At 38.0% G+C, this 19,922-nt stretch overlaps 1 long non-coding RNA gene across 5 annotated transcripts; it reads left to right on the forward strand.

The window, feature by feature from the left end:
* The first annotated feature begins 486 nt into the window (after positions 1-486).
* Positions 487-3,435, forward strand: LOC112181540. Of its 5 annotated transcripts, none has more exons than XR_005804881.1 (4): positions 487-1,119; positions 1,559-1,805; positions 2,000-2,057; positions 2,406-3,435. It is a non-coding gene; the product is annotated as an uncharacterized LOC112181540 (long non-coding RNA). The 5 variants fall into 5 exon arrangements; XR_005804883.1 differs by having other exon boundaries at positions 1,717-1,805; XR_005804884.1 differs by lacking the exon at positions 487-1,119 and having other exon boundaries at positions 1,158-1,805; positions 2,406-2,485; positions 2,585-3,435.
* The last annotated feature ends 16,487 nt before the right edge of the window (positions 3,436-19,922 follow it).

Genomic DNA, 19,922 nt, shown 5'->3' on the forward strand with positions numbered 1-19,922 from the left:
TGATGAGAGGACTTTTTACCCTTTAGAGATCACTAGCGGGATAGCCGGCCTGCACGATGTTGCAGGTTAGTTTGCTTGCTAAATTCCACACATTCGTAGTCCAAAACATTGAACATTTGCATTCTTTGAAACAATTAGTAGAAGCTAGTATCTTAACCAGACTTATCTATTTATATTTTTCCAAAAAAAAAAAAAAATTGATTCTCTAACCAAAGATGTTTTTTCTACATGTCAAAAAAAATATCCTACGTTTCTAGTTTAAACAACTTTTTTACATCAGCTCCTCCAAGGCGTCTGCCGGTCGTTTCATCTGCAGCTAATGTTGGATGTTTGGCTGTACTGTAAATCATAGCAGCGGACTAGTAGCGACTAATCTCAGTGGATAATCTTCCATAGACAAAACAAAAGGAGTAAGTTAGTGGCTTTTTCAGTTGTTATCACACTGGCAATATGATATACATGAAAGATAGAAAGACACTACTGTAGGACACCAATTTTGGGGACTGTTTTGAATTGGTGTATATGTTGAATAGTCTTGCACCGTGTAATTTGATCGGTGAGTTGTTATGGAGATGTCGTCGGTATTTGGTGGCCCAATGCTCATATTTGATTAAATTATTCATAATCGGTATGTTTGGTTACATTATTTACGGGTTTTGCCCCCAAATTTCATGTCTTGTTCAGCAAAACTGCAAAAGCATGGGTCTTCTTGTTTTGGTGGGATGAAAAGAATGGGTGATGGCAGGAAAACCAAAATTTGTTCCAAAATTATACTTTGTTTATTGTATTTGAAACCCACCCAATGTTGCGAGCACTTTACCAAAATATGACCTAGCTCTCTCTCGAGACGAGATTGAAGGCTGAATCTTCTCAGAGACGTCGTCGTCCATGTGTGGCCTATGTAACCTCGCTCACCATTCGTTGCTGCGATCATGGCTGGAGGACTGTTGAAGATAATGATCTGAGCATGATGATCTCAGAATTTTCAGTTTCCCACACCAAGAGGATTTGCTTCCGTAAGTCACAGTCGCTAGAGTTAGCCGGACGCGCAACACTCGCCACCGCATTTATGGCAAATAAGCTATTTGATCCTCTATCCTCCTCATATCTAAGATTACTGTAAGTTCCAATTTTCCCTATTATCAAACCTAATTAATTAAATTTTGCTTGGAGTTTGTCAATAAACTCTTCATTTAGGTGGCTCAGTGGATATGGTAATTAGGTCTCCTTGTTATTCATAGTTCCTAATTGAAGTAAGCAAAAGAAAACATTTTTTATGGTTTGCTTCTGATTTAGTTATGCATTTGGGGATTACCAAAGATTAATATGGTGCTTCAAGACTTGGTTGCTTTCAATTCTGTAAAGCACTATATATGTACTTATACTATTTGATGCAATTGCTTATCAAAAGTTTGTAGGAACAATTAAGGTCTACTAGTTAGGGTCAGGCATAAATTTAATCCTTTATGCCTTTATCATGATTCCTTTAGGTTTCTGCTGCATTCAAAGTTCTGCAACAACGGTAATTCTGATTTTGTAGTCGCATTCTCTGTTTCAGTATTTTGTAAAATTGTGTTGGCTGCCAAGAGTATTGAAGTTGCATGTGAGAATGTGAAATTGTGTTGGCTGCGTCATGGCAAGTTACTGGTGGTACATGCACCATACATGATCTTCTGCTAACTTTGTTCCTTTGTTACTGACTGTGGTGTATCTCAGGATACATACATTTCATTTGGGTTGGCGGGATGAGTGCTCGTTCTTATGACCTGAATATTCTCTATCCAGTTATTGAAGCAAAATTTAAGGTAAATTCCTTTCTTATGAATATACACTTTAGACTCTTGCAAGTGAAACTTGTTTGAATATTCAATATTCTGAGACATACTAGTCCCATTTTAAGGCTTTTGAGTAGTGTAGTTAGATTTGTATTGACTCACCCATATACTTTTTGATCTCCTCAATTACCAAATTCTAATAAGTATTCCTTTAATATTGAAAGGGGTTAAAGTTTCTGCACTTCATGTGGTACCCTACGATGATGCAGAAGAATTTTACAGGTACTCATATGGTACAATGTTATCATGCGCTCTTTGTTTCTACAAACTATGCGTGTCATTTACTATTTCTCCTATTCTTTAATCATTGGAATTCCTGTAAACACGATTATGACCTTGGATTTTCTTTTATTTGCTCTTCAATGCGTTTTGGCTTTGTATTTGACAAGCTTATAAAGAACTTTGCTATTTTTAGTTGATAAGCTTGCAGTATTTTGTTCTTTCCTAGAGAGTCGAGGCTTTTTAGCTGCACAGCTTGTGGTTAATGTCAATCATTTTATTGTTTTATAGTTTTTGCATTGCTAGTTATACTAATTATGACATTCCTCTACCTGCCTTATGTTTTTGTAGGGGAATCAGATTTTCAAATTGGGTCATGTAACTGAAAGTGTTAAGTGGTGCAGACGGAGTGTCATGGCAAGTCACTGAAGGTACATACAACATAAATAATCTAGTGCAAACATTTGGTTTATCTCTTGCATTAAGTAGTACGTGAAACTGATGGTGCTTTCATTTTTCTTTCTTACTAGTAAGAGCTCTGTTCTCCATTCTGAGAATTCAGATAAGTTTTCTCATGGTAAAGCATTTCAGTTTAATTGCTTAGTTTAAGCATGTTATTTAATATGTGCTTATGAATTATTTAGTCGAACTTGAATGATTTTAACTGCTATTGTGTTTAGTCATTACTGGGAGGGTTGAGTCTAGGGTGTGCTCTCATTGGACGGTTTCCCCTGCTACCAATGAGTTTGATTTATTGGCTCATAACAAGGTCTATCCATACGTACTATCTACACATATAAGGAAATCTATTGAAGAAATTTATTGAAATGCAAGTTTAATAAAGAAATCCATGTTCCTTGATTTGTGTGTATTTCCATCTCATTGCCCCAACTTTGGCGTTTCTATGACAATTAAACCGACTCAGAAGAGTTTGGATGAAGAAAATGTTGTAGAATGCCATAACATGTTTAGTGATTTGTTCATTTCAGGTAATGTCAAGGTGGCCTTGTTAGAAGGGAATCAATGGATTCTATTTTGAAAACGACTTTGAACAGGGATGAGCATTCACTCAAAAGATTGGAATGAAGCAATCTTAAATTAAAATATAGGAATGTCAGGCTTTTGATATCCATTTGGAGTGGCATGGAACCAACTGAAGCTTAATAACATACTGGGGAACTGAAAGAATTTAAGAGGCTGTACGAATTAACCTGCTGAAGACATTGAGACAATATCATTGAGTTTTTCCTTCTGGAGTTGCTACTAGTAATTGAAACATCAACTTTGTGGTAGGTTTAAGCTTTGTAAGTTGCAGTAAGTTTTTTATTTTCGGATAAGGTAGTGCAATAAGATGTATATATGTATCAACTCTGACTTTAGATTTTGATTGAAGATGGTGAATCTGTCTACATTTGTAAACATAATTGATCTATTTCACTAGTTAATGGTTTTATTTATTCTTTTTATTATTATTATTATTTTTTTAATAATGTGGCATTTAAAGACACCGTTCTAACAGTTAGCTATTAATACTATAATTGGTGTATGGAAGCTGACATGACAACATTCTTTTAAGTTGAAAACCAGGCACCGATTCAATTTTGGTGCTCTATGCTTCAAAGGAAACTGGGGTAATCACCACTGTCATGTATTTGGTGGCTGCATAGTGGCTACTGAAGGCTTTGGTGGCCTTTGTGAACAATGAACACCGTTATAGGAGGGGGTCCTATAAGCAAAATTGTAGTAGTGAGAATTGTCCTGAAAGCTGAGTCGATCTTCAAGGCTTCCATTGGGAGATACTTATAGACCAGAACTTCTGGGCAGGCACCAAATGAGTGTGACAAGATTGGAATGCCTCGACTTAATGAATCCACCTGAGACGCAATCAACTTACGTCATCAAATAGCAAACATGGGAATTAATTTTTTTTAAAAGCGGTTTTCTTCCTCTAATTTTTAAGAACTTGATGAAACAAAGGTTTTTAAAATCACTAGGCGCTAGTCGCTAGTCGCGTGGTGGCTAGGGGACTAACGCCCAGATGTCTAGGCGGTTTTGTATTTTTTAATTTAATTTAATTTTATAATATTAATTTATATAGATAAGAATATGTAAATACTTAAAGAGTAAGAAATTTTTGATCTAGAACTAGGTTAAAAATAGTCCTCAAAAATCATAACCGGAACTAGGTTCTAACATAACGAATATATTCAAATAAACATGCATCATTGCCCCTGTAAATATATATATGTAAATGGAACTATGTAAACTGATGCATCACTGTGAATATGTAAGCTATGTAAACTATTGTCTTGACTTCCTAACATAACAAATACATATGAAACCTGAAATAATCACTTCATAGCTTATTAACGTACAATACCATATTCAACTATGGCTAGGTGGCTTAAAATTAATACGATTGATATTCAACAATCATATTAGAAGCCCAGAATTAGAAGCACTTTACCAAATTTCCATATTCAACCAAATCTCCAAACTTCCATGACCGAAAACAACAATCCCAGATTATTAGTACTTCAGTAGCAGCGATTTACACAAGAACTGAAGAAGACAAATTCTATATTCAACCAAATTCCAAATTTCCATAAATGAAAACAACAATTTGCTATTAGATATAAAGCCTATATTGGGCCCCTCAATTTTCCATTAATTCTATAGTCTTGCCTATGTGTAACACTTTACATGCCTGGACAATAATGTCAATTGTGTTGTAGGTGAAGAGTCACCACCTCAAGGAATAGAAAAATAGCCTAGAAGCTATTATTCTCGAGTGAGCTGTGGACTGTGTGGCAAGAAAGGTCATAATCTCAAGACCTGTGCAATGAGGAACCAGGAACAAAATTGTTCCAATGTCATTTCTGAATGGTTCCAAATGTGTTGTTTACCGTATTTTCAATATACATGAGATATGAGTTGGGAAATTGAGGCAGCTGGCTCAATGAATCTATTTGCAGGCTGTAAATGATGACAATGAACCTCCTTTGCCTGACCAAAACCCTGTGCCTCTGAAGCTAATATTGAACCTCATGTGGCTGAACAAAACCATGTTCAACAGCAGCCTGCAAATGAAGCTAATGTTCCTACCCAAGAATGAAACTACTATGAAAATGTCAGTGCATACCATATCTACTCCCAGGCATCATTTGTGAACATGCCAAACTTGAACAATATCAATGACAATGTTGGATCTAATGGTGAATTAGACAGTTCTATGCTCTCTCAAGACAACAGCACTGCGGTGCCACCTCCAAATTCTCAGGTATAAAAAAATTGTTCATGTCATTATTTTGTGGGTTTGACCTTAAATTGTGATTGTAATTGTTTGTTACATTCTTGGTGTACTGCATTATCGTAGGGGCCATCATTTAGACCTACAACTTCAGGCAAGAAATACAAGATGCCTGCAAGAAGGATGAAGCCTAGAAAATCACCTCGACTAGCTGCAAGAACATGCATGAGATTGTTCAGGTTCCAAAAATTTCAGGGCAGAGGAGATTGTGAAAGCCCTGAAGTTCTAGTCTACTTAGGTGAGCAGTATAGGAAACCTACTTGTATTTTATGGAATGTAAACCCTCTATTCTTATTGCATTTTCTGGCATGCAAACCCTCTATTATTCTTGGTGTTTTCTTTTGTTTTTTGAACTTTGAAAATGCCATTGCTTTTTATAGCTTTTGTGTAACATATGGTTATTTTGATTTTGAACAATGTCATAAGCTATGTTATGTAAGAGATTACCAGATTTGGTTTGGATAATATGGTGTTTCCCAGTTTTGGCTTTATACATGAACTGAGAATGTATGTTTTTGGAGGGAAAATTAAAGGAGTTGGTGTTTAAGGAAATTGGAATGTAGAGAGAATTGAGAGAATAGTTGTGTGTATTCATTGATAATATATAGGAGCCCTATATATAGGGATTACAAAGTACATAATCTTGGAGTACAAGGATTACTATTCTAACTCGGAGTAGGAAATCTCTCATATTACAACTATAGAACTAATCTTAATTTGACAAGGCACACTGAATGTCAACATTCTTCAACAGTTGGTTGATATTTAGGAGGGATTGCAGATTTGGAGAGAATTAGGATCACATTGCTATGTCTGCAAAGAAAAATGGCGGGATTACCCTTGAAAACATGCCAGGTGTCATGGGCCGTAACGGGTCAGTTAACGGAATGTATCGAAAATAGGTCCAGTTAAATAGTCCTTGTACTTATGTTGTAGTTCTGAAAATATATGAACCTTAATTCTCAGTGGAGGATAGTTCATGTACCGTTCTTAAAAATTCTCCTAAACAGTTTGTTAGTTAGAGATATATCATTGCTTAATTCTCAAGGTAATCTGGTATCATATAAAGGGGGGTTAACCAGTTTTGCCATTAAGGGGAAAAGAGAGAAAGAATTTAGTGAAGAGGTGAAAGATTGTTAAAGAAAGAGAGTACGTTATTGATTCATTGTGACATGATCGATTGCATTATGAGTTCATTTAATCAAACATATGTCATTTTTCATACCCTGTGCTATTCTATGAGTTAGACTAGCTAGGAAATAAGCTAGTTAATACTCAGCCTGCTGAATGATATCAAATTCGAATTTACAGGTTTTAGAACCATAGTGTTAGATAATAACATATAATTCAATCTAGTCATGTGCTTCAGCTAACGAAATAGTCAATGGCAGGACATTTCTCTGAGGCTTATCTTGCATGGCTCTTAGATGAGGACAACAAAATATGTGGTGAGTGCCTATCATTGTTCACCAATTATCTGGAGCTTAATAACCATGTTTCGGAGCAGCACATCAGGTACTTTCATTTGTTACTTTGGAAACCTAAGTCCTGATTTAGATGGAATATGTCACATTCATAAACAGAGGCTTATACATGTACAACTGTACTCCTTAGGAGCAATGTTGCTAAGCAGGCTGCTGCTGCTAAATTGATCAAAAAGTTAATTTAGTGCCCATTGTGTAAAGAGGAAAAGAAGTGTTCCAAGAAGTTCAGCAAGTAAGAAGAACTCACGTTACACTTTAATGATGTTCATCGTTTCAGTGCTTATGGCCATTGCAATAGATGTAGCCAGCCCTTTCGCTCCAAGGCAGAGCTGGATTTGCATATGCAATTATTAGCTGGCTGCTAGCCCAGCTTGGTCTAAAACTGTATTAAGAGAGAGCATATCGCATCTTCGTTCTAGTAATGTATAAGAGTATATTAAAGAATTATTACATCTTCATTGCTTTCTAAACAGTTAGTTGTTTTCTAAACATTTTTTTTTTTTTTTTTGTGAAACGATCTAAACAAGTTTTTAAGTACTCTTATATGGTCACTCCAAAACGACGTCGTTCCAAAGTTGAGTATCCTACTTTTTATGTTTGGAGTTTAGGGCCCAACTAATTTACTAACTTTTTACTAATTTGTAATAATTCTTTAATATTTGAAAGTCTCATAACAATTAGTTCAGTAATTTATTTCCTTTCAATAAAAAGTTAGTGAATTAATTGGGCCTCTCAACTCCAAACAAAAAAGTAGGATACTGAACTTTGGAATCACCACGTTTTGGAGTGACCATATGAATGCTTGACCGTTTGTCACTCACGGTTTGAGAGGGACTCTCCTTCTTATTTTGGATCTCTATCCTTGTTGTGTTGCATCCATGTAATTGAATATCTTTTGGCATGTATTTGGTATATTGATCAACTTCTGTATTCTCAATCTCATTAATTCTTGGAGTTGATGGTTTATTCTGAAATTGATCAAATTGTTCTTGATTGCTGCATGTATTTTTTTGTTTTTGTTTTTTGAATAGCCGGGTTTGGAATCCAGTCAAGTTGGGAGGCTCATCTCCACGCCCATATTATTGTTAATTATACATAAGAGAGGAGGGGGAGGGGGGTAATACCTGAACCCCGAGCAATTACCTAAGCATTACAGAAATCTTCATACAGCACATCCTGTAAGAATGCAGGAGGCTCCTCTAAACAGAGATCAATATAGTGACCTAAGCTAGTAAAGTGTGCCAATCTATTAGCCACATTATTTGCTTCACGATAAATGTGTCAAATTTCAAAGTAATCAAAAGCTTGCATATAATCTTTACAGTTATCAAGAATTCGACTAACCTCAGAAATATTGTCCCCTGAACGGTTTAGAGCAGCATCTAACAAGGATGAATCACTCTCCACCTCCATCACTTTCCAGCCTTGGTGAATGGCCAAGAGTAATCCATCCTTGCAAGAATTTGGGTGATATAAGTAGGTCAATTTTGTTCTTCCAGTCTGAATTCTTTCAAGAATGCCTCATATCTCTCTTTGGAGACTTTGCCCCAATTGTTTGTTCAAGAACCCTAAATCTGTGATGAGATTGTTCTTGCAACCATGAGTTCGGACCAAACCCAAATTCGATGCATCTTCAGGAACAAGGCCTCCCCAGAACCACCTCGATCAACGTAAATCTTGCCCTCTGGCCTTACGCTTGGGCTCTGAAGTCTGTAGAGACAATGGAAGCAGAGGTATAAAGGCAACTCAACCATAGTTATTACAACGGCAGAAGCAGATTTAGTCCCTGATGGATAAAGAAAGGACCTGGTAATTCCACCATTATTTAATCAAAGGGAAATGTCAAAGTGCATTGTTTATATCAGCCGGTGATCTGAATAAAGATAACCCTAAAAATTCAAGCATATTTCCAAAATGATTTTGAGCTGAAGTTGGCAGATCTAAAGTATCATTCACTAAACTAAAACTGTCACCGTGATTTCAAAAGCAACAAGAAAAACCAAATGACTAGTGAATTGGCCAAGAGGATCCGCCTGTCTCCAATCACAATCACAATAGTTATAGCTGTCTAAACAATTGAACTCCATGGCTGATAAAAAAAAAAAATAGGGCAATTTTTAGAGGCCCTCTCATGACGAGCAATATATACCTGGAGCTCCCAAAGGATTTCATGTAACAGAAGATGACATACCAAACAAATCAGAATTTTACGACATTCTCACTGGGTGATTCCCTTTGATATATGAGAGGGGTACTAAGAACTAACAACTACATTTAATGAAAACTTTCACCCAATGCAAATGTGCAATTGATCAAATCATCAGCTCAAGTCCCATTATACTAATATAGCGGGTAGGCTACAGAAATTTCTTCTAGCATAAACAGCCAATGTCTAAATTCCATTCAGGAAACATCATCATAGCAGCGAGAACATTTTTACTCATTGTTAATGTATTTGAACTGTGTAGGATTATGCAGTTGTCAGCTTTGCTGCTTATGCTCGAAATGACTTCTTTGTCATACCATAATAGACTGGTTCCGTGGTGGAAAAGGTGATGAAGTTCCAACCAAAAGCTGACCCTCCAACAACATAAGTCCCTTTATTTTGTTCATCTTCAGCCTGCTGCTTCTGACCAAATATACCTGAAGGAAGGTTATGTTCTGATGGCGCACCAGATGAAAGCTGCCCTTCTGGCACATTGTCACATCTCGGTGCGGAAAGTTCTTGTGCTGTCATCTGTTTGTATAGTTCCATCAGAAGCTTCACCTCTGCATATATGCCATATAGTCATAAGCACATCTCATGAACCCATAAACATTAAACCTGACCGTCATATAAAAGGTAACAAACAATATCTCATGCAAGTAACTCCATCATAAAACCCTGGACTCTAGTGTGTCCAAAAGGATCCAAAACCGGAGCACAAGCATACACGGAGCTCAATAATCTAACAATATGTAAATTTGAGAAGATGTGTAATTATATTGGGCTATTACCATTCAATGCATGATTTCCCATTGTCACAAGGAAACTGGTGGTTCAAGGAAACAAAGAGGAAGATCACAGAATCGGATCATGAAGAGAAGATCAAGCAGAATTAATTCACTGATCTTGAGTTTAATATGGTATTCATTCCATATCATTTTGCATGATTTTAAATTGATATGCATATAGGTTAGATTGATTCAATATTCTCATCTGCATTAAAGAGTTTTTCAACATGCATATCAATTTGAGATATTGACTAATCTTGGTTAGGAAAGATTCGAATTGCATATTCAAAATAGTTTTAAACCTTTCCATATTTATCTTAATTGATAATTAAGAAAAGATTTGATTGAGGGGGAGTGGTTCTTCCCTATAAAAGGTTTCGAAACTGAAGTTGGTCATGTGAGTTTTTGATGCATAAAATTGTTCTCGTTTGAACTACGCTTTTTGTTCAAATTAGTTTTGGAAAACTCTCACTATTTGTTTCATGTATTCTCTTACATAATCTGTCATGCTCATAAGTCATTCTCAAGATCAGTGATACGATTAAGTGCAAGGAAGGATTGAAGATAGATTGTCTAGAAAGTTGTGTAGATCTAGTTGGGAGTTAGAACAATTATAAATCAAGTTAGCATTTGTTGCTAAGTGAAAGTGTTTGTTATGAACAACACTACTTGTATATTGTAAACTCCGTTGATTAATATTGGATTGATTTTTTTGTGTTGGCTACGTTAAAAGCCACGCAGTGAAGTTTCCTCAGAGGAGAGGTTTACACTGCGTCAGCAAAAGATTGTGTTCTATTGTAATTATATTGAACTATTGTTCCATATGGTGTTTTCAAGATCTCACTAGCTATAGTACGTCAACTTATGCGAAATCAAGGCTGAGGTACCAAATCTGATACTTCGCAGTTTCGCTCTCAACATATATAGATGTTAACAAGGTCCCAAACAAGTGAAGTCAAAGCTTCACACTGATGTTTGATATATGTTGTACGCTAGTTTGTATTTGAATTCCTTTATTTGATTTGATCCCTTGTACATCAAATGATTCTGCTATACAATTACTTTGAAAAACAATGAAAAAAAAAATTGTAGACAGTTGGAGGAAAAGATGTAGTTCAGAAGCATGTGATTTATATACAGTAAAATTCCCTTAGGGCCTGTTTGGATATATGGATTTAACAGTGTGGATTTGGATTTGGAACTCCCAAATCCAAATCTGTCTGTTTGGTTTTTTTTTTTTTTTGAATAAAGGACTGGTGCGGCTGCCCTTAAGCCTTGATTAATGAAACTGTCGAATACAAGGGGGGGACATTGAGCCTAAACCCCTGATTACAGTAAGCATCTAGAGAATTTTCTGAAATAATATCAGAAATCTCTACAGAAGGCTTGTATTCTAGAAAGCACCAACTAGCAAAGAGTGCCCAAATAGCTACTCCATTTGCTTTAATATAGCAGTGACATAGCGGAAAGATACCTCGATATGTACCCCGTGTACAACATAGCATAAATACCCGCTTTAGCACAGCTTTCCTCCTATATTGCCGCCGAAAAGTAAATCCGACGACACTTAGTCTCACCCTGCCACTAGGCGGTAGCACCCATTTGACAAAGCAAATAAGTTGCTGCCGACCTAGAGCAGACAAGGCACACTGAGTGCGCATACCCGGACCAAGCCCACGTCGCCCTACCAAATAGTAGTAGGGACTTATTTCTGGCATAACGCCACGTTTTACTAAACATAAAAAATAAGAAAACAAAACAGTAAAATAAAGACAATATGGGCCTAGAGCCAAGGCCCAGACCCAAAAGTCACCCAGCCCAATTCGGAGTGGAAGATGGCCGCGTCCACCATGCCGCCAGCCCGCCTGCAACACCCTACCCGTTCCACCTGCAGCATCATCATCGTCTCTGTGCCGGCTGATCGCAGTGCAACCCACAAATCCGCCATGAATCTCTACATGCCGGCTCACCAATCCCATCCCCATCCTTAGATCTGATCTCAGTAACCCAAACCCGATTGGAGACTTCCGATCAGATCTGAGCACCACCGATCCCCACCTCGCAGCCAAACGTACGTCACCGCCAGGCGGCCACCCATCTCGCAGCGACGCCACCAGTCCCTCCTGCCTGCAATCGAACCACCACCGCCACTCCCCGACAGAGCTTCCAAGCGTTCTGGCCAGCGAAACCACCCCCACACCTCCATTACTACGATCGGGCTTACTCCATAGCAAACTACCAATGGGAAAAAGGCCCCCTCTAGCCCGTCCGACGACGACGCCACGAGGGCGTGCCGTCGGACCGGGCATAAACTTTGACGGGAAGACAACTGTCGCCTAGGGTTTTTTATCAACTCCCTTTTCATATCTCTGCTGCTGTTTTTCACCTTTGCTTTGTATTATGTCTGTTTGGCTTTTCATTTTGAGGTGAATTTGGATTTGAAATCATCTCCTCAAAATCCACACGGTCATTTCCTTAAGAATTTCAAATAACTATAGGAAGAGGTAGGAATTTGAAATCACCACTCTCTCTCTCTCTCTTAAAAAAAAACACGTGCTAAGGCAGCTAAGCCCCTCCCACTCTCTTCTCTCCTACTATCAACTTTGTCTCTCCTCTCCTCTCACGACTACAAACGCCCCCATCTCACTGTAAAACGAGCAGCCTATGTCGTTGAGGCCCGACCCGGATTTGAGGGAAGACCCGATCGAGAAAGGAGGAGGAGAGTATGGATCTGAGGAGTCCGAAACAGAGTATGAATCGGGTTATGGGAGAAAACCCGAGTACGAAGCGCCGGTATCGGAGTTTGGATCCGGCTATTGTTAGAAACCCGAGTGCGAAGCGCCAATCGGGCGGGGCGATGGTGCTGGCGATGTTGATCTCCTTCATCTTCTAGCGATGGTATTCTTTTTCTCCGAGGTGGCCAGATGATGCTTAAGGCCTTAGTTTCCTGATATTTTTTTGCAAATCTTCACTTTCAAATCTTTTTTAATCCAAACACTAGAATTTTAAATACATAGATTTTAATTCTGCAGATTTTAAATACATCAAATTTGAAATTCAAATCCAAATCCAAATCCTGTTCCCAAACGGGGCCTTATATTCTTTGTGATGAAAAACAGTTGGATGTAAGAAAAGAGCTCTGTATGATGGTCTATCGTTAATTAAAAGGTTTTTTGTAGTTATTGATATTGTCATTTCAATTATATACTGCAGAAATATTGTAGAAATAACTAGCCAAAATTTTGTCCCTAAAAAGAAGAGCTCGAGTGTTAAAGTCCCTAACTAATAGGTTTTTTGTAGTTATTTATATTGTTATTATATGCAGCAGAGATGTCTAAAATAGAACTAGCTAGAATAGTTATATGCAAGGCAGACAGTTGACTAGAGAAGTTCTCCAACAGGTTCTTACAATAACAGTACAAATCAATTAGTTAAAGAAAATTTCTGGTATACTTTACCTTAGACCTCAATGGTACAAGAGGAGAGGTATAATCTATTATTGAAAACTTGGAGAATACAATGAGGAGACGGTAAACTGAATTCCTCAAGTGAAATATAGTACAAAGATAAAGCATCAGTAAAACAACACAAACAACATGGCCAAAAGAGGAAAAAAAAAAATTAAGGAAACACCATTAACCAAGACACTAGTACTTCCATCAACACTCCCTTACTGCTTGGACACTTGTACAATTGTCCATCGTACTTGTCTCAGAAGATGCTGACGCTGTATAAAAAGAATTAGAGAAACACTAGTTAGTAAGAACTAATTGACAATCATATTGTCATTTTACATGAACAAATACATGAAGACCGAGAGAGATTACCGTTTATGCTTATGTATGAAGCACATCATTTAATTGCCGTCTGATCAAAGCTACCTTCACGTAAAGCCAATCATTTTGAAGCATTCAAGAAGTTGTAGCATGCATATCTCCATGACCTCTTGAATATCAAACTCCCAGAGACTCCCCAAAATCCAACAGCAAATCCAACTCCTAGACTTATGTAAAAACCCTGTGTGATGAGCTCATCCGGATCTTCTCCATTGCTCGAGACATTTGGCTGACCGTTTCCTTCCGGATCACAAATCTTTTGGAGTGGAAATCCACACAATTTAAGATTTCCAGCAAAAGATCGAGTGGAGTTGAGTACCAGTTGGAATTTCACCAGATAAGTTGTTGTATGACAAGTCCAAGTAAGCAAGTCAATCGATCCGAGCAAGGCTTGTCGGAATCTCCCCACTTATCAGGTTTCTAGACAAATCAAGAGAATCTAATAACAGCAACTTTCCAATCTGTGAAGGAATATGTCCTGTTAGATGGTTTCTTGAAAGGTTCAAAGAAACCAAACCAACAAGATGAGTGATCTCACTTGGAATTTCCCCAGTTATTTTGTTGCGTGAGAGATCAATTCTCTTGACAAGTCCCAAAGTACTTTTGTATGCTGACATTCTTCCTTTCCACATGAAGGTTGCATCGTCCTTATAATAATCAGATGACATCGCAGGTGGTTCCGCGTCAGGTGCTTGTGCATAAAAAGAATGTCTGATGGTTAGACTTGAATTTCCTCCTTGACTTAAAGAAGTCAAATTATTGAGGCATTTAGGTATGGTTCCAGAGATTTTATTCACGGAGAAATCCAAAATCTGAATATGCGTTAAATGACATAATTGTGAAGGCAAGCTCCCTCTAAACTGATTAGATTGAAGCATTAGTATAACCAAATTTGGAAAACTAACCCCTAACCATTCAGGGACTGATCCTGAAAGCTTATTGTCTCCTAGATCAATCACTTTTAAGCTCTCACAATTCTTCAAGGATGAAGGCAATTCTCCCACAAGTTTGTTGCTTCTTAATTTCAATGTTTCCATTCGAAATAAAGTGCCTATAGTGGTCGGGATTTTCCCGGAAAAAGCATTGCTACTCAAATCGAGTAGTTTTAGAGACACCAAATGTCTCCAACAATCTGGAATTTCTCCTGAAACATGATTGCCTGAGAGATCAAGAAACTTTAGACTTTGAAGCTCTGAAGTGACACACAAGGAAGTCATGTCTGAAAACTTATTATTGGAGAGATCCAAATATGTCGCAGCTAATAAACTTGACGGTATTGGACCTTCGAATTGGTTCAAACCGAAATGAATTTCAGTGTATGATGCAACCTTCAATGTTGAACTCTCAAATGTTCTTCTAAGTTGATTATGAGAGAGATCCATTTTCTCAATGTTACCAAAGTTTCTCCAGAACCAACTTGGAAGGACATCTGAAATTCCAGCATAAGAAATATCAAGTTTGTAAAGCCTTTTTTGAGTTCGAAGCCAGTTTGGGAAATACTGCCCGACCTTGCATGATTTCAAACTTATAGAATCCAATTGAAAAGGAGGAACCCAATCAGAATTGACGTTGAAAACTAATGGGTTATCTGATAAATCCAAACCAATTAATGTGGACAGTTTTAGGAGACAATTGGAGGAAAACATTGAAAGACAAATTGAAAGACATTGAATTTAAAAGTTGTAGGAGACAATTGGAGGAAAACATGCATGTAGTTCAGAAGCATGTAATTTATGTACATATACAATTCCTATTAATTCTTTCTGGTGAAAAACAGTTCGATTGAAGAGAGGAGCTTGCGTGTTGCAGTCCGTAATTAATAGGTCTTTTTATTGTTATTTAAACTATATACTGCAGAGACGTCTGTTTGGCTCCAAAACCAGTTGGCTTGCAAACTGTCTCTTTTGAGCGTGTGCGCATGCATGCCAGCACCGTGGGGTGCAGTCGTCGAGGGAGTCCCTTGACCTGACTTCTTCTTCAAGCGTTGTGGACGACGAGAGCACCAACCTCGCCACAAAGTTCTTCTCTATGCCTTCCGAGAAAGGACTTCTTGCCTTACGGATAAGGACTTTGGGTGTGATCTCTTCACGTCACCGAATCGATACTCAACGTTGTAGGTTGAGCAGAGCAATCACTGGGAAGTTTGGAGAAAGCACGGGGTTTGCTAAAGCGTGGCTTTAGCTTCGCTAGGTTACAAGGGCGTTACCCTTGCTTCGCTGGTAGTATCGGTGGCAGTAGCACTAGCAGTCAGCTCCTGGGAAGACTAGGACTGGAAGTACGATCGTCGGGTTTGGTCTGGTGATGCTGACAGTCGGCTCTTAGAGATACTAGGACTGGCGCGCGGTCACCGAGTTTCAACGAGGTTGAAGGTTTGCTCCGGGGAGGCTTTGTAATCGCTAGGATTGATTGATTTGAGAGAGGTCCTTTGATTCGTCCTTGAAACCTGGTATTTATACCTAGGGTTTCGACTGTTCCTTGTCATAGAAGGATTATTGATTGAAGTTTCCTATTCAACCTCCGCTACTTGACTCCAATAAGGACTCGTTTTCCTTATGGATCACGGAATGGGCGAAGCTGTAACCCAAACCCAAGCAGGCTTATTTTTGGGCCGCAGGTATCGGCCAGCTGTGCTAAATCCACTAAAGGATTGTAATACCCGGCATTGAGCGGTGAATAAAGAATCTGTGAGCCCCGGATATCGAGAAGTGACATAGTTCGATTATTTACTTATCGATCTCAATATACATTAAAGCACGTGAGAATATTTTCAGAACTTTTCACAAAGTGAAATCTCTAGTTTAAGAGTTGGATAATTAAGTACACGACACGACGAGTTCGTGGAAATTTTCAGCCAATTTTCCAAGTACCCGAGCTATTTACGGTGATTGTTCGAAGTTGTGGAATTTAAGAAATTAAATAAAGAAATGGAAACTTGGTGGAGTGATGTGAGCCGTTCACCGCTTGATCAGGACTGTCCATTGTTAAATGGACCTATCTACATATATGTGTGGATCAGATCAAGGGGGCTATGAGTTTGGTGTTGACACATAGCAAAATGGAGAGAGACCGAAAAGCTTCAGGGAGAAAAAAGAAAAGAGAGAGAAAACGAGAAACTTCGGGGGGGAACCGCCTCATCTCTCTTTGGAGGTCTATCTGGAAGTCTGGGGAGGAGAAAGAAAGAAACGGAGGGGAGAATGTTAGTCAAAAGAAGAAGAAAACCCATCCAGGGAGGTTCTTGATCGCTCCCAACTCCGTACCAGCTCTCCTTAGAGGATAGATGGAGAGAGAGAGAGAGAGAGAGAGAAGGTTTCGGGTATTACATAAAGAAAAAAAAAAGGGTCAGGATGTTACAAGGATCTTGCCAAAATTACTTTTGGGCTCAAACAACGTCTAACATAGAACTAGCTAGAATAGTTATATGCAAGGCAAACAGTTGACTGGAGAGTTCTCCAACCAGTTTGATGTAGGACGAGATTTTTGCACAGTTCCTACAGTTCCAATAGAAATCATTTAATAAAAGAAAATTTCTGGTAATGAATGAATTGGAAGAATTTATGTGAGATAGAGTAGAAAGAATTGGAGGAGGTCCAGTTTCTTAGATTGGAGAGTTTGTTTATTGTTTCTAGCCAATCAGAAGTCTTAGATCGGCCCAAGTCAGGTCCAGGTATTTTAAAGAAGAAAGATGGGGGAGCCAATTGAGGTTTTCTACAGCCCGAATGAAGTGGTTATAGCCGAGATTGAGATACGTGCTGCAAGTAAGGTTTCCAAGCTGATGATGTGGAATTTCGCCACCTAAGACAGCATCAGAGAGTGATTTAGATATCTTAAAATGGTCAGATTACCATTGAGCTCTAGAATTTTGTTCCCGGTGCAGTCATTGGAGTTGAGATCTAGGTGTCTTAAATTGGACATAGAACGAATGAGCGCTGGAATTGGCTCCCATTGAAGTCATTGTGACTGAGGTCCAAATATTTCAGCTGCTGCACCTCAATGAGATTAAGACTACTTTTACCTTTAAAAAAACTCACCTTGTGAAGAGACTCCTCCAAGATGAAGTTGAATCACATGGTCGGTCAAGGGGTCACAGTACACTCCTTCCCATCTTTATTTTTGGCTTCGCTTCCCCATGAAGTGAGTCGCTTGTAGTTATCCACCAGGTCTTGTTCGATAGCTAGGAGTGCATCCCTCTCCCTCTCGTGATGGGTCGTCACGTTAACATGGTGGTGGTGGTGGTTGAGGGATAAGAAGCGTTGATATTGCATGGATGTTTCCAGCGCCTTCTGGTCTCCATCATAACATTTAAATAAAAACAAGATTTATTTCAGACGACAGAGGAAGAAGCTCATGCAATACAAGTATTTATATGGTTGTCTATTCTTCAATAGTAGATCAATTTAGAACTTCCCAGTGTCAATTACTTTAATTTCAACAGTTGTCATGTTGTACCTGAGGTATTTGAAAAAAGACAAATACATAAATATTACAAGGGAGTTCTTTAATTGTTATTTTTCTTAACATACAAATAGAGGAAGTTTGAGAGAAGTTTTAAATACACATCCCTAATTACTTAATACACACTCCTTACTCAATACACCTATCATTTAATTTCTCATTCTAACATTTTACTAAATACACAACCCAAATGACCTAAAATATCCTTAAACTTAAAAACCATGAAGTTAACATTTGATTAGTATATATAATTAACCACACTAATTACTTGTGTTAGTTATTGGGAAATCCATAAGGATTCATTATTGTTCCCTTCGAAGTTCAAATAGATGCTTAGAAATAAGTTTTGTATTATTTGAGTTCTCATCCGCTAAACATCCTATTGATCAAGTATAAAATTTTGAGCCGAACATTCAACCAAAACTAGGGCTGGCCTCAGGTCGGTTCTGCAGTTTCAAATACTAAACCCGGATCCGGAACCGACAAATGCTTACCGGTTCGAGTTCGCTGTTTTTTTTTATCAAGAACCGATATAGAATCGAACCGACCATTCTCGGGTCGGTTTCTCGGTTCTAATATCAGTTCGGTTCCCAGCTCGGTTTCTCGGGTTTTCGGTTCCAATCTCAGATCGGTTCCAAAATCGGTTCCTCAGTTTTTCCGTATAGAAATACTGCTTTTCAGCAGTTTCTAGTTTCCAGTTTTCCTGATTTCCATACATACAATCAAATGATTCAATATTGCACAATCTATTCACTCATTCAAACTCAACATTATCTACAATCTACATATTCAACAATCAACATCAACATAGCAAATAAGCAATTTCCAACAATACAACTACAAACTAAACTAAGCAATTTCCTGCAAACTCCCAAACTGTCAAAGCATGAAAGATGAAACATCTTCACCATTAAACCATCAAACACTCAAAACTCTAAACCTGTCAAAGCAAGTCTGCAATAATACACATTCCCAGCAAACTGCAGCAAATAAAAATAAACAATAGACTGTCCAATTTGAACAATGCAGCTGCATTAATTTGCAGCAAACTAAAATACTGAAAGTCTGAAATTCATGAGCTTCCTCCCTACTTTCTGTTGTACCAGTAGCCAAATCGTGCTTTGAGAGCATCAAGTCTTCACCATTTCCTCTATCATCATTGCGCGTAACCACAGATGGACTATTGTTCATTTGCAACTTCAGAATCAGAGTTTTGTTCTCCATTGTCAAAGCAGTCATCTCCACATTCAATCACCAGAAGATAAATGTTAAGAGTTGGGAAAGACATATTGTATTAAAGCACACTAACTGGCCTTCGCTTAGTTTCAATATGCTACAATTGAAAATCTGCATCTTTTTTTTTTGGTAGGATACAAACAATACAATGGACAACTGGAAAAGAAGCCCCCTGACAAAAACTAGAGAACCGCAGCTATGAGCTAACTAAAGCCAAAACAATTTAACAGAGGCTAAAGTCGCTAAACCACAACAATCCAATCATGAGACTGCATGGAAAGAATAACCAATTAAACTCAGAAGATACAAATGCCCACCAAGGGGTTAGTAGGAATGGTCAAACCCCATATAGTGTGTGGTTGAAGTAATAATCCTTAAGCCAAAACACAATTCCAATCATAAGAGATTGCATCAAGATAATAATTCTTTAATCGCAGAAGATACTTGATGCCCACCAACACATGGTTAGAAGGAATGATCATCATAATTTTGTACTGATATTCGAAGTTCTAGAATGTCATTATTTTGAGAAAATTTCCACTTGCATTGTTTGGCA

The sequence above is a fragment of the Rosa chinensis genome, chromosome 1 (assembly GCF_002994745.2).
Source record: "Rosa chinensis cultivar Old Blush chromosome 1, RchiOBHm-V2, whole genome shotgun sequence".
In the NCBI taxonomy this organism is placed as follows: domain Eukaryota; kingdom Viridiplantae; phylum Streptophyta; class Magnoliopsida; order Rosales; family Rosaceae; genus Rosa; species Rosa chinensis.